Below are 12,701 nucleotides of genomic sequence, written 5' to 3' on the forward strand. Positions count from 1 at the left end.
ACTTGTCCTTTTGAACACACAAAAGACAAGCACAAAGGGCAAAGCAGTGTGCACATGCTGCTTTAGACAGAAAAAAGCTCCTGACACCTCACATCGGCACGGGCTAGAGATGCTTGACTGCAGCTCTCCTGTGCCCTGGCTGTGGAGGGAAGAGCTCCCTCCCTCACACAAACCCAGAAGAAAGTAAATTTTCTGCCCTAGGTAGTAAGCTGCAGAGGCATGCACAGACTTCTAGAAAGGACCCTGGAGGGGGCATCTCCTGGGGCATGGCAGAGTTCTGTGAGCAGATGAGAGGAATGAAAGAAAAGCAGAAGCAGCAATGGGAAGAGAGGCGTACTATGGTCACGGTTTACCAGAAATCCAGACAGTTGTATTGGGGGTGGGGGGGTGGGGGGGGTGGGGTGGGGTGGTGTCTTTAAATGTTGGGTGTTTTTTTTTAAAACCCAGCATTTTCTCAAGCAGAAGACCAGCCCCAGGTCCTGGAGTGAGAGCTGCTTTGTTCATGTCCCAGAACTGCTTGTCTGCTGAGCTGAGCTCCTGCAGGGAAGAAGCCTTCTCCTGCAATGGAGCCACCATGGCAGGAAGAAAAGACGGCTGTAGGAACTCACACATGTTTGAGGACAAGAAGGAGGGACCTAAGCTGTGAGTATGAATATTGACAAAAGGCATACCCACACCCAAAATGCAAAGGATCAGCCTCAGCTTGCTCTAGGTTTTGAGCACAGATTTTCTTTCATTGCTAGTCTATCCAAACTAATTTGTCCCTCTCTAGTAATTTTGCTCAGTGGGCCCCATCTCACAGCTTTTAGTCTTTATTCAGGCTGTATGCCCATTAACCTCAGTAAGAGCTGTGCCAGGATAAAGATTGAATGAGGACCGCAGTATTCAGGCTGAATATCTTGAATACCATTTAGATATGATTTCCTATGTAACTATCTCCATATTTCTTTAAATAAAACTATAGAGAAGGAGGAGGATGATAACAGCTTTAGTGACCTGATTCAACATAATCACTTCTCAAATGTATGTGTGAGGCAGAAGATAGGAAATGAATCTTTTGAAAGAAATACAGGCTACGTAGTGCACGGGGAGTGGTCAATGGGTAAACAAGTTCTGGCGGCAGTGAAGTTATGTGAATACACAGGAATTATTTAGTGCTTTCCCCCAACTATGAGCAGGACCACACAAATACAGGCTTGTCACAAATATATATGTAGGGAATGATGACTCCAATTCATTACATTTAGTGGGATTCTGTGTGTTTTGCTGGGCTGCTGACCTACTGCAACAGTACTGAAATGCATTGGGGTGCATTTTTTTAAATTACAGAGGAAATATGAGAGAAGCCTTTAAAAGGCTTTGCATGTACAGTCAAGTCCACCCTTGGTCTAGCTCTCTGAGTCCATGCTTCCACTGAGGTTGAGTCAAGCCCTGGGACTGGAGCAGATGTGTTCAGACTGCTCTCCTGCAGAAGTCATGCAGCAGGTTTTAAAGGCTGTTTTCTAGCCATGTTTGAGTTACTCTAATTTTGCATCATCATGCAGTTTCATATCACTTCCCATTCCCAGCAGCTGTTAGAGGCTTTGCTGATTTTGGTCACCATTTGTTAAAAACAGAGGGAGTCTGTAGTGGCTCATGCAGGATGGGATGGGAGAAAAGATGAAAGGGCTGCAGACAGGGGCTTCGAAGAAACTGAATGTGAGAGCTGAAGCTCTAATAAGCTTGAGCTCCCTCATTTTGGCCAGCTCTGAAGTTGAAACTTGTGGAGTTTTCTTGGCCTTCCATCTAGGTCTGACCTATCCTCTGAGAGTATGTGGATATTTTTGGCTTTTTAGAATATACTGCACAGATCACAGATCAGAAAAATTACAGCTGGCAAAAGCCTTACCTCATTTAGCCTGTCTGCCTGTATGTGAAGAATTGTTCCCTGGAGTCTGTTTTTGTAGTATTCATAACACAATCTAGAACTAGTGAAAAGGGGAAAGTTTGTCCAGAGAAATCTGCCATTTAAGGGAAGTTGTTGATTTGGACTTTTTTTTTTTGTTGTTGTCATTGTTGATGCTTTATTTTGTCTGGATGAAACACGCTAGAATTTAGACAGCTCTCCAGCACCTCTCTGTATACCTAGGCAGAAAAGAACATTTTTTTTGGCTATTTGTTTGCATGATAGCCTGTTTCAGACAGATTTGAAGCAGCTGCTAACTACCATCTCAGCTGATTTTCATCTGAGGTGAGAATTAAAGACTACTGCATGACATATGAATAATGCAACATAACAGAGGCTGTAATTTAGTAATTGTACTGCAGTAGCACTTCCCAGTTCATCAGAATCTACAGACACACAGGAACAGTCTCCAAAACAAAACTATAGCAATTACATGGCAAGAGCAGGTCAGATAGCATAATGTAAAAACAAAACAAAACAAACTCCACCCAAAAAACACCAACACACCCCCCACCCCACCCCAAAACCAACAACAAAACACCCCAAAACATTTTAAACAACCTCCAAAGTCCCTGCAAATGCTGTTAGCTTGATTGCTTCTAGATCAATCGGGCACCACAGGAATGCAGCAGCACCTCAGGTGGGCTCCCACACTGCCTGTCCAGAAAGGGGTGTTGTAGGCAGTAGAAACCCCTTTGGGAGCCTGGTTGCGGTGGGCACTTTCCCTTTGCCTTCCTCTACCATGTGGAGCCTGCAGGCTCAGCCATTTGGATCATGGCTGGCAAATGGGTGGGCTACAAAACAGCACACCCTCAGCCTGGTTGGGGCTGAAGTGGGGAGCGATTTATGCAACCACTGTCACATCCTCAGAGAATTGTATTAAGCTTCCCTTTTGCTAGGTTAAAACTTAGAAAACCTAAGAAAAATAGCATCTATATTCGTCTTGTTCAGAATCATCATTCCAAAGGATAACATAACGTTTTACAAATTGCATGAGCCCTGTGTTGTAGTTGTTTTTTAACAGGTCTGACTGTGCTTCGTTAACTGGCTTCTTCTGGCATAACGCTTTCACCCATCAAATTTACCTGTTCCTAGCTGCCTTCAAAGAAACTCCAAACTGTGAGTAGTAGTTAATACTTCTCTGTACCACATCTGGTATTGCTTAAGGTTATGCATAGTCTCTTAGCAGAGTCATTTTCCCTTCTGCAGTACAAAACGAAACATATTGATTATAATTTGTTTCCACTCCCTTTTATCTTTTTTTTTTACTCAAAACTTGGATGAAAATATTCAAAAAGTATTTTTCTCTAGTTTTTTCTTAGTTGCTGTAACAGACAAATTTATATGAAAAGTAACCTTGAATGAAGGCAAAAGGATAAGTTTTGTTGTGGTTTTGCCAAAAGCATGTTTTCCCTTATGAAAATCCTCTAGTAATCTCAAAATATTGGATAGAGATCTTACAGTTAGGGCACAGAATATAAGTCCAAGCATCCCTCACAGTCCTGCAGCATTATCAACCAATATAATGTTGCTGTTGGGGTTATCAAATGACTTTGTGAAGCATATGCGTAGCTTTCAATAAAGTGGACTAAAGGGCTTGAGTCAGGAAACATTGTGTTACTGACAAACAAGCACAGCTGCATAACTCTGAGAACGTATGAAAACTTGATGAAGTCAGTGGGAATTACTTTGTTCCTAAATGAGGACCTGTAAGGGAAAACTAATGGGTGACAAAAGTTCTTTCTGTTCTGTGACCCTCAATAACTGTTTGAATCCGAACTTTTCAGTTTTTCACTATTCTCTGATTCTTTTATTTAAACTATGACAGATTTAAGGATCAAATTAGCCTCTGTAACAGAGCTGGCATCCAGATTAGAAAGAAAAAAAAAAAAGAAAAAAAAAAAAGAGTTCGCTTTTTAAAGTACTGGTTTTATGTTACTTTCCATTTGGAATTAGTTGTTCTTAATATCTTTCATCCTCTGGCATTGTAGGGGAAAAAATAACAGGACCCTTCCAATGATAAGCCTCAGTCTAATCTACGGACCTGGGTAACACTACCCAGCTCCCAAGTCAGGTGTCTGCAGCAGTGACCCATCTGACCCTGAAGAGCAATGTGGTCCATACACTTAGGGTTCTTTTTCCCCTTCTTCATCCCTCTCCTTTAGGTTTTCCACCTCTGCACACTCTAGCTACATCCCAGCCGCAGATGAAGAATGGGGCTAAAACTGTGGCATGTGCCATGCAGGGCACCTATCCCTGACACAGCCTGAAGGACTGTTTTAAACTCTAATGTGAGTTAATGAAAGATTTGAACTAGGTTTTAAATTATTTTCTCCTGTCACATTAGCTTTAAAAGAATTCCCCTAATGGTGCACCTTTCTCGCTCTTTCTGTGCGTGGAAGAGCTTTCTTCCAGCCCACTGCCTACACTTTTCAATGGCATTCCCCAAACTTTTTCCATATCTATTTCTTAATCTGTTTCCTATTTCTTCTTTCTCCCTTTCTTACACAAGCATTTCTCTTGCATCGCATTCACACCATCACCAGCTCTCCCTCCCCTCCTTGCTGCCATGTTTGTTTCTGTGAGCAGATCCCCAGCTGGACATTGGGATTAGGAGAGGGAGAGAGCGACTGACACTGCAGATGGTGTTTGAATGTGCTGTGTGCAGCAAATGGGCAGAAAATGGGCGTAAGCAAAAGAAACAGTGAAATGCTCCAGAAATGGGAACTGTATCTTTTCAGTTAATTCCTTTACTTCTGTCTTCCTTAGTGAATATGAGCCTTAATAACTTTATTAGGGAGTGGGGTTATTTGAGAACAGCTTTCCTGGCAAGGACAAAAAACACTGTTGGGATGCAACTACATTATTATTTGGCCTCACGGCTGGTGATTTTCCATTTCCAATGACAAATCCAAGACTTGCCTATTTTGATCTCCACTTTTCTCTGTTAGAGAGAACAGCAAACATTTCTAACGTGTGATTTTCATGGAGAGCAACTTCTTAATGTTGTTAAGATATCTAAACAAGAAATATAAACCGTGCCTTACTCAGGCCCAAACGTCTTTCCAGACTACCCTTGTGGAGTGACAAGTACGAGCATCCAGTGCAGAGGGGGTGTGTGGCTTCCTTTTCCACAGAAAAACTGCATTTCTTGACCATACTTTTCATGGATATAAGACATGCAAGAGCCGCCAGCATTGCCCTGCAGTTCATTGTATTTGCGGTACCACAGGATGATATATTCGGAAATATCTGCAGGGAACCAAGAATTATCAAGAGGGTTTCACAGAGGAAAACGAATTATTTAAAGAAGCAGCTGAAATGTATTTCTGTTCTCAATGTCCCCTAGAGCCTGGCTAGTAGGGACATTCAGCCCATAAATATGGACTAAACTCTATTTTCATAATTGATTTGCAGTTCATCTTTAAGTGCTAAGGAGGCCAGGTGGTTCAGCCGAGACTGCAACTTGATTCCTGTGCAATAAAGAGTCTGTGCGTGCCACACTTGGGCAAGTTATACCATGGACCGTTGAGGCCGATAGAAGTCTGTGTAATAATTCTCACTCCATCATTTTCGAACATTAGTGACTTACAGGCCCTGATCTTAGTTCTGAATTTGCCTTCATTTTCATTGATTTTGTGGTATATCTCATGCCCATTGCAGTAAATTACCAAGATCATAAATGATGACTCATGAAGCCGAGAGTAAAGTCAATGCCATTGGGGTGAAAGAAATTAATGGATGCTGTTGGACAATCTTTGCACTTTTCTGTATCTGTTTTTTGAACCTTTTCATTGCACATGGGCCTTGGGAAGTTGGGGGATGTGATAGCAAAAAATATGTCTATGGCTCAGAGTTCTCTCGCATCTCAGTAAATGCTGTGGGGACTGAGGAAAGGAGAGGTACAAGGGATTTCAGCAGTTTTTTAAAACTTCTCTGTTTCTTAGCTAACAACATACTGCTGGCTGAGGACTGCACTTCCTTGCAGGAGAAGGCCAGCAGAAATTGAGACAGCATTATCTAAAGCAGTTACAAACTTCTAACAGCAATACTAAGGTTGATCTCTATTTAGAATGTTTATCCTTCATCTTCTGTAGGGGCGAAAAGGAATGATGACTGTCATTATATTTATTGAGAGTACTGCTGAAGCACTCTTCATACTGCCCAAATGCCTGGCATTATCTTTCCTTAGGGGGCTAAGTCACTTACAGCAAACAATAGTGGATCCTTTGAGAAATACTTTCCAAGTTGCATAACTCACAACTTGGGAAAAACACTTCGCTAACTTCAACCACAGTATGTTTTTTAAGGAGGAAAACATAATATAACTGTGGGTAAAGGAGATTGCATGAACTGAGTATAATAAAGGGCTCTTTGATAGAATTAATCCAGTATTATTTGTTGGCCATCTGAAGGCTGCCTGTTACCACGGACACCACAGGACAACATCATTAGTTATGTGATGTGCAGCAATACAAATTGCATTGATTTGCAGTTTGGTGACTGCAAAGTAACTGTTGGTGTTTGAAAGGCTAAGCGCTTCACTGACACAGATGCAAGACTGACTGCTGGAGTCAGGACTTCCAGCATGAATGTGACATGAATGTTCCATAATCCTCATCACATCAAGAGACCCTGCCAGAAATGGTGCCCAGTTGCATCCTGCCAATGACAATGTCCCTGTCCTAATGGGATGCTGGGGTTTTAAGCATTGCAAGGTCACTATTGCTCTTGGACATGTATGTGCCCAGCAGGGGCAACAAATTAAAGTAACTCCAAGGGCATAAATATCTGACCTTTAAGCAGAAAGACTTTAAGCTGAAAGAGGCAGGCTGGGAACTGAAATTACACCATTCCTTGCTGCTTTTGGTATTTGGATGTTGTCACCATTGCAGCAGTCAACAGTAAAACAGAACCTGAATGGGAAAGTGCGTGGTCACACCGTGACCATCCAATCAAACACAGTGCAAAGTACAGCTTCTGGGGTTTCCAGCGTTTATAACCCACATAGAGAAGCATTGTTACAGAAAACTTGCCAAATCTATAGGGCCTTTTAAATCCTCAAATAAGAAGCCTAAGATATTTATGACTGTGCTGCTAGATGTGGAGGCCAAGTAAACTCACAATGTTGATCTTAGTTGCGTTTAAATTTCTCCTGCCTTCTGGCACTTCAAGCCATAGTGGAAAGAAATCATTTAGTCCTAGCAGCATTAAGCATTTGGAAACACAGGGGTACCATGGAAGAGCATGATGAACATAAATTATGTCACACAAGTGGTCCCAGGACTGGTGGTCAGTACATTTGCTCTCAGACACTGCAGATCTGTAATGACATGGGTGGGCACAGAAAACACACACACCGCCTGAACAAAACATGGAGCTGGCCCCTAGCTTACCAGCTTTCTGCATCAGACTGCATTCATTTAAAGTGCCAAGCAAACAAGTAAATAGAGAGCTTGAGCTTCCAACCCTTGTAGTTCCTTGCTGAAAACTTGATAGTCTTTGTTAGATAATTGGTACTTAGAGGCGTTCTTTGTTTATCTTTATGTACAAGTCCATTTTAAATCTGGTTGAGTTTGAGATGGAACGCAGTATGTGGGCTTTCTCTTCCTGTGCTTTTTATTGCTCTGCAAGTTTCACGTTTAGGAAAGAATCTAGCCAGCTCGGCACCCAGTTAGGGACCAGAGCTTACTGAGGGCTCACAGAGCCCCTAAAGCAGGGCAGCAGAGCAGCAAGGGTGCGGTTGCCCTCTCTGAGGCAGCACAGGCTGGATGGAACCTCTTGGAGCAGAATAGAAGTCATCCATCTCCCTTGGAAAGGTTTTGGTTAGAAGTAGCTTATTTTTCATTCCTTTACAGAGCATTTAATTTTAAACATAGGGCAAAGACTGTCAAAAAGTCTCAAGTACTACTGTGTGTAAGAACAGCAGCCAGATGATCTATCATGTGGAAGATTACCTTGATTTAATGCAAGGCAAAATGCAGTGTGTTGAACCCAGAGATAGATGAAGCACTTATCTGAAAAGTAATTTTAATGAAAAAATTATGTGTGATATATACATGTTCTTCTGGTGGAGCTTATTAAAGTTAGACAGTAAGATTTCCTGGTAGAAAGTTTCCTTCTTGTTTTTATGAACACTCAACTTTATCACCTTCTTCCCTTCCATTTCTATTTTCTTTTCACTTATGAAAAGTTTGGACCTTGTGAAGAAGAAAGAATAAAGTTAGGGAGAGAGAGAATGAGAATGGGTGCCTGCATATGTACCTGTACATACATAGGGAAGAGAGCTTGTACTTAACACCCATGAGTTATGTAGATCAGCAAGACTGTATGCTACAGGAGACACTTACTAAAAAAAATACATTAGAAAAAATAGTGTAAATATCATCACTGGATTTGATTGTTTAAATTTGGCCTAGAACTTTAGTAAAGTGTGATTAATTTACTTGTGCTTCAAAGTAATCTCTTAAAATAATTATACAACATATTACATTTCCAAGAATGAAAGTAGTGAAAACATTTATTTCCATGCAATCAGGATTTTTTTCCTGTTGCTGTTTTCTCCCTTTCATTTATTTTATTTTATATCCTCCAAAAAAAACTTTAGCTTGAAAAGGCATGTTTACCTTTCTTCATTACAAACTCTTGTTCTTGTACTGTGCACAAAAACTCGGTAACAAAAACTTACACAAGGAAAATGCTCTTTATTCTCTGACCAAAATTTCGTGAGATTGTCTCCAGAAAAGACTCATTACTGAAATTTTATTTTTCAGTGAAATCAGCTCTAGTGGTTTTCTTTGTTTTGGTAGATGTCCTTGTTTTGGCTGGGGTGCAGTTAACTTCCTTCTCCGCAGCGGGTGCAGCTGTGCTGTGGCTGTGCTGTGCGAGCAATGCTGACAGCACACGGGTGGGTTTGGCTGTGCCCGGGTGGTGTCTATACTCAGTCAGGGACTTCTCAGGGTCTCAGGCCCGGCCAGCGAGAGGGCTGGGAGCGCACGGGGAGCTGGGAGGGGACACAGCCGGGACAGCTGGCCCGAACTACCCAAAGGGATATTCCACACCATGGGGCGTCATGCTGAGTATATAAACTGGGGGGCTTGTCTGGGGCTGCCGACCATTGCTCAGGCGCTGGCTGGGCATCGGTCAGTGGGTGGTGAGCAGTTGTGCTGTGCATCACTTGTTTCCTTTCCTCCCTTCCCTTTGGATTCATTCTTCTCCCGCTTTCCCTCCTTTTCATTATAACTATTAGAGTTTTTATTGTTCTTTTGGTTTTATTGTATTCCAATAGTAAATTGTTCTTATCTCAACCCTCAAGTTTTACATTCCTTTCCAATTCTCCTCCCCATCCCTCTGGGTGAAGGAGGAATGAGCGAGCAGCTGCGTGGCACTTGGTTACAAGCAGGGGTTCAACCATGACAGTATGCTAAAAATCTTCAGTAGCATGGATTGTTGTTATTAGATTATCCCATTTCTGAGAATAAGTTTAGTAAAATACATTATTATGGTTAGGCACAATCACAGATACATTTTATTTGATACTGAGATTAAATAATCTTTCTGAAAGTTCTCTGCATGTATCCTCTGAAGGAGAGCATGATGCCTGCAAAAATAGGCCAGTGAGGAAAGAAAAGGGTTTGGTGAGGCTGTGTTTATTGTTCAATAAATCACAGTCACTATAAGTGACCTGCTGACTTCAAGTTCTTTAGGTCAAGGAACCCTTTGCTATTCTGCAACTTCGCCTCTTTGCTGAGCCTCTTAATCAAAAGTGTAAAGCCAGAAAGAACATCAAACAATCAAGAGCTGGATGATTGGATTGGTTATTTTAAATGACTACAGCTATGGTTGTGACAGATTTGGGGATAGATTGCATCGTCTCAGCCTCACTAAATAGGTTGAATAGGTTGAGCATTTTGTGGAAAACATCCCCCTTCCCTGCCCCCGCTCCACACACCCCCCAAAAAAAAAAATAAATTAAGACATCACTCCAAGGTACTGTGACAGACAATTAATTGACTACGTATGTAAAACTTGCAGGGATTAAAAAAATATTTCCAGGATAGTGACACCTCTGCTTTGCCCTAACATAAATGAATGATAATTTTTAATGGCTTTACTATACTAACATACAGTTGGTGTGCTATTTTATTAAAGCTTTTATCTTAATTCAACCTGATAATATGTAGTGATTCTTGTGATTTTACCTGTGCTGTTAATGATACATTCAAAGCCATACAAACCAAGTTATGGCTCAAAGAAGTTAAAATTAACCATATGGAAACAGTGATGCGGATTCTCTTTCTCTTCTGCAGTTTCTGAAATATATGGTTTCAATGACGATAAACATCCCAACAAAAAGCAAGAACTAGGCAGATAAAACTGAAACCAACATCTGGATCATTACCATGGGGTTGCTTAACTTGTTCTTAGTTAATGAGCTAATAACAGAAAAGAAGCTATGCTGTCCTTTACTGGGATGGAAGCAGATCTGGGAAGTTTTACATCTGAAGGCAAACCAGAAGCGTATTGAAGTAGCCATGAGTCTGCCATGGGGTTTTGCGGGCAAAGTGCCCTCGTACTTAGGCTGCTGGCAGCAAGGGAGATAGCCAGCAACCCTATTGAACACAGGAAAATCCTGAACCAGAATGGTACCGACAAACTAAAGGGACAGAAGAGAAAAGCTACACATGGCTTAAAATTCTTCCACAATCTATAGTATGACTTGTTAATACATATGATAAACTGCACAATGCGGTACCTTCATTAGGACCTGACTTGGGGTGAATTAAGACCATATGACCATGCAGGACTGAAAGAGATAGATAATCTTTGCAGCCACAGTAAAAAGTAAAGTGATAATTTGAAAAGCAGCAATGTTACTAGGAAGATTACACAGAAGAACCAACTATTAGACACTACGGAGAGCCATCATTTGTAGTATACAAATGGTCATAATTTTTTGCTCTAGTAATTAGACCTAGACAGGAAGCATCTCTCAAAATACTTTTTGGATGAAAATGAGCTCTTGAAGAAGAGGAATCATGCACAAAGCAGTCCATTTTATGGAGACTTGGGGTTTTTCCTAAGATTTATTGAAGGAAAATATCTTTCTTGTTGGTTTTGGGTTTTTTTTTTCCCCCAGTTCAAGCAAGCCCTCTACTACTCTACACAGTAAATTCTGAGAGGGAAAAAATAAAAACAATCTTTACTGAAAATGTGCACTTCAAAGAAGACCCTTCTCTAGGAGCTCTACTGTTAGCACAAAGCAAAGAAAACCTAGTAAGATGGAAAACATACACTATGCTTCTAAATTTTCTTCGTAGCTTAAACTTCCCAGATCTGTTTACCTCTCATTAAAGAACAGTGTAGCCTCCTTTGTATCATTAGTTCATTACGTAAAAAACAGGTTAAACAACCTGGTGGTAATGGATCAGATACTGTTTCCAGTTGTATCTGCCTCCCTATTCATGGAACATACATCTTCATCACATAAGCAATTTCAAAAACTGAGATGGGAGTTACGTGGCATTCTTATCACTGACTGATCAGACACTACTGCAGCATTTCATTGTGCAGAACTGTGGTGCAGTATTACAGCAATATATTACCGCCATTCTTGAAGATCTTATGTGTAAGCAGAAGAAACTGGCTTTTTATATTTTAAAGAAAAAAAGAGAAAGTGAAGAAAGACTCAAACATACAGACTTTACAATTATGGGTCAGCGCATGCATTTAATTGTGATCAGTTTTTTACATGGTAGAAAGTATTTTCTATATGAAAATTTTAATTTGCTGGCTATCTGACTACCTTTCATGCCATGGGAAAAAACAGAAAACAATTTTCCCAATAAAAGGCTAATGAAAAAAAAAATGTTAAATAGCTTCCAGAAGAATATTTGATCACTAGTAAGTAGCGTGTGTGCTGTAGGCCAAAATGTTCTTGGCTCCCTAAAAAAAAAAATTCCAGGTTGAAGGCTCTGCATGATATTATAGTTTGACTCATTCTATTGAGGCTGAGACTATATAAAAAAAAGTATTTCTGTGACTTGTTGTGCCAATATAAACAAATAAAAGTTCTTTCCTTAGTCATTTACAAGCTTATTTGGAGAAACTCTAGAGATGAGGAGAATGATTGAATGCAGTAATGTCAGAGGGGAAGAGAAAAACAAAAGTATAATAGATGGAAATGATGAGAGCCAAGATGGGAGGGGGATAAAGCTAAAGATTGGAAAAAGTTTAAATCCATGGGGAAGTACTGGTAAGACTCCTCTGTTGTGGTTGATGAAGAAGACATTTGGAAGAAAGCTAGAGTGATCTAGCTATGGCTGCAAAGGATGGCCTAGGATTCACTAGCACAGCTTCCCAAGACTGTGTGTATCTCTCAGGGTGTCACCTGTAATAAAAAAAAAAAAATTGGGGGAAAAAAAAAGTTTGTCAATGCAGTCTTCAAAAGTGAGGCCTACTGAGTTGAGTGCAAACATTTTGATCCCTTTTAGGATAGACTACATGTACCTCTTCCCTCTCCATGTCTGTGGACTAATTCCAGTCGTGTTTGGATATCTAGGTCTTCTGCAGCATTTGTTTATTGACAGCCTTACTTACATGCATGGGAAACCATCTGTGGCTATCTGTGGTCTTCTCAGTTGGTTTTATGGTTATTCAAGTTTACAATGAAGAAGTTACCTTTAGACACTTCTTGACTAGCTGGTCAGGGATCTACCTCAGGATGGCCCCCAGTAAGTCCTGAGGAGAAAGACAA

Source organism: Falco punctatus, assembly GCF_963210335.1.
Source record: "Falco punctatus genome assembly, chromosome: Z".
Classification (NCBI taxonomy): Eukaryota; Metazoa; Chordata; class Aves; order Falconiformes; family Falconidae; genus Falco; species Falco punctatus.